At 44.7% G+C, this 3,101-nt stretch overlaps 1 non-coding gene across 1 annotated transcript; it reads left to right on the plus strand.

Annotated features, from left to right (window-relative positions):
• Positions 1-1,507: 1,507 nt before the first annotated feature.
• LOC150004036 (U6 spliceosomal RNA) lies at positions 1,508-1,614 on the plus strand. The gene has a single exon (XR_016512487.1). It is a non-coding gene; the product is annotated as a U6 spliceosomal RNA (small nuclear RNA).
• Positions 1,615-3,101: the final 1,487 nt, after the last annotated feature.

Raw genomic sequence — 3,101 nt, forward strand, 5'->3', positions numbered from 1 at the left:
TGTCTCTGTCCAAATGTCAATAAACCCAGAGAGAAGGAGGTAACTCAGCTAAGATGACAATGCTCAGAACTGGGTTTTGCAGGCCATAGAAACAGACCTTCTCTCTGTCCCAATCTCCTGGAGTTCTCGGGCACAGCAGTGCACAAGAAACCCTGTGAAGTAACGGGACACATCTGTTCAACATAAACAGTTCATACATATGGCTGGGGTCAGGCAGCAGTGTGCTTGCCAGTGTTTTCCTAGAAATAGGTGACATCACAGGTGGGTGACTTTCTCTGCTAACAGTGTGATTTAGAGTGGGGAAGGGTCAAGTGTAATTATAGGGATGTGTGTGACAGGCAACAGAGATGGGAGAGGGAGGAGACCATGTTGTCTTTTGGGTTTTTTTTTAAAGGTTTCTTTATGACTTCACCTGGCTTTATGGCTGTGGCAAGTCTCCTGAAAATGACTTCAGGAATAGCATTCACATCTCTTCCTCGTGGTGGTTGTGTTAAAGATTCTTGGAGGATGCTTTCTACGCTCTTCACAGTTTGAGCCCTGGGCAATGGGCCAAAGTTGTTTTAAATCTCAGTTGCAAGTTCTGGCTCTTTTTATGTGAATATGGGCCAAAAGGAAGTCTAATAACTTATCAAGTTGAGGCACCTCAGGGAGGTCCAGAAGTAGGAACTTTTGAGAAGCAGTGCAGGGAGCGAGGTTATTAACTCTTGACCTGACGGGGGCCCCTTTTTGAGCTACTATCTGCATTTAGTTAATTGGATAATTTTTTTCAAACACAATTGGCCTGGGAGTCCTGAGACCTAGGGATTTTTGTTTTGTTTTCTTTCGTTTTGGAAACTTTTAAATTAATCGTGCCATTGACCAACTTCGATTATCATTCTCTACCTCAATTTTCTCCTCTGTGAAATAGAGATGGTGTGTGCCTGATGTACCTCATTAATGTTCTTAAAATGGAAGTTCTGTGGAAGAGCACAAAGTAAGTTCATCTCAACAAATTATTTATCCAGCATCTCTTACAGACCATAGTCACAGCTGCGAGGAGTTCAAGAAATAGTTAAGACACACTTTTTAGTGTCCAGGGATAAAGACATGACCTACAAAGCAGAAGGTGCCAGATTTCTTAGAAGTTAGTATAGTGGAGACTGTGGTGTGCAATCCACTTGTCTACCCCTGCCCCCCATCCCTTTCAGGGAAAAGCACTCCTTGCCCCAGGAGTGCTGAGAGCCCATAGCTCACAATTAAATCCTCTTCATCCTCTGCTGTCCTTGGTCGTTGCCCTAGATCCTCAGGGCAAATGAGTTGGAGAGAGAGAGATGGAAAGGCCCTGACCCTCTTGGAATAATCCAGAACAATTCGAAGGGCCATCCCAGCTCCAGAGCTCCCCATGCGGTTGGCTATGGCCCTTGCAGAGACAGCACGGAAGTCCAGCTTTTCCTCTGGACAACCCGGTTCCCTTCACTTCCCCAGATCTGTTGATCCACGGAGAAACCCCAATGAAATTCTTCTCGCGATGCTCACTCCGGCAGCACATCTCCTAAAATTGGCACGATGCAGGGAAGCTTAGCATGGCCACTGTGCAAGGATGACATGCAAGTTCATGAAGCGTTCCATATTTTCCAACCAATAAAGTCTAAATTATGAAAAAAATTCCTTTATGCTTATTTCTAGAGTCTGCTTTTTGGGGAACCTGAGTTGTAGTAATTAATCAGGAAAAAAAAAAGGCTATGGGAACTCACTGAGGGAAGAAAACAAATTCTGTCTGGGGAATACGAGACAGGAAAAGCTGCCCACGGAAATGGTGTTTGTGGTGCAGTTTGATTGATGTGTGGGGTTTTTACTGGAAGAGATGGTGGAAGAGGAAGTAGGAAAAAGTAGTTATGACTGTATTGACGGGGCATAGAATAAGCAAAGACCCAGAGCTCAGACGGTGAGATATGTAAGTCTGAAAAGTAACGCTCAGAGAGGCAGGCTGCATTTTCCCATTCGCAGGGCAGTCCAAGGTCAGGATGAGAAGGAGGATGGATGTACATCACGGAGGGCCCTCAGCCAGGCTTAGACAGAGGCACGAGGTCAGAGAGGGAGGAGGAGAGCACGGGAGGTGACCTAGTGGGGGAGCTATATGACACGGGCTATGCTTGCAGAGAATCAGCCAGGGGCTAAAATAAGGAGGTGCTCTAAATGAAAGCTATTGCAATCTCAGATCACATGAAAGTAATGGGCTTTCGATGAAATAAAGGAAGCTTGAGGCTGGCCTGGAGAGAGAGAGAGAGAGAGAGAGAGAGAGAGAGAGAGAGAGAGAGAGACCACAGCTCTCCAGCTCTGCTGTCTTAAAAAGCAGCCAGGACAATGAATGGTCTAAAATTCTAAATTACAACATAAACTGAGTTAAGGATGCCTGGCTCATAAGTCTTGGGATTGAAACTCATCACAGCCACTTCTGTCATTTGGACAAATCCCTTCACTTCTCTAATTCTCCTATCCTATATTTGTGGAAGTGAATGGGTCATGATGAACTTTTAAGAGAACATTCTGTGAAGTGCTTTGCAGTGCCTGCTATGTGAGAAACACCCTGTACAAGCAACTCTGGTTATTAGCTCTACCACTGATGGTCTCGATCTTTCGCAAATAATCTCACACCTCTGAGCCTCTAATTCCTCATCTAAAAAATGAGTTCCTGGCTTTTTTCACTTATTACCTTTTATACTGTTGATGCTAGGTTCCAAGTATGCTTTTCTTCAAATGAAAATAAAAATGCAATTCCAACTCAACAGGATTGATATACGCAGTGAACTCACTGCCCAGAGACAGGTGAGGGACTTGAAAGGCGGGAACAAGATGTCACAGACTTCAGCCCCTGCCAGAGCGAGCATCTGTTTTGGAATTATCTGATTTACAACACGTTGTTCTGGGATGCTATGGGTGCTGGATTTGCCAATTCTTTTTTCCTACCAGAAAGATATTCTCTACTCCAACTGCTCATAGAATGTTTACATTCTTTGCTGCTTGGGTTTGAGCCAGAGCCAAGGGCCCTTAAAGAGTCTTTGAATGGCATCTAAGTCTTTGCTGCCAAACACCGTGCAGTCAGGCACTGACTCAAACCTAAT

The sequence above is a fragment of the Furipterus horrens genome, unplaced genomic scaffold (assembly GCF_987537825.1).
Source record: "Furipterus horrens unplaced genomic scaffold, mFurHor1.1.pri manual_scaffold_7, whole genome shotgun sequence".
Classification (NCBI taxonomy): Eukaryota; Metazoa; Chordata; class Mammalia; order Chiroptera; family Furipteridae; genus Furipterus; species Furipterus horrens.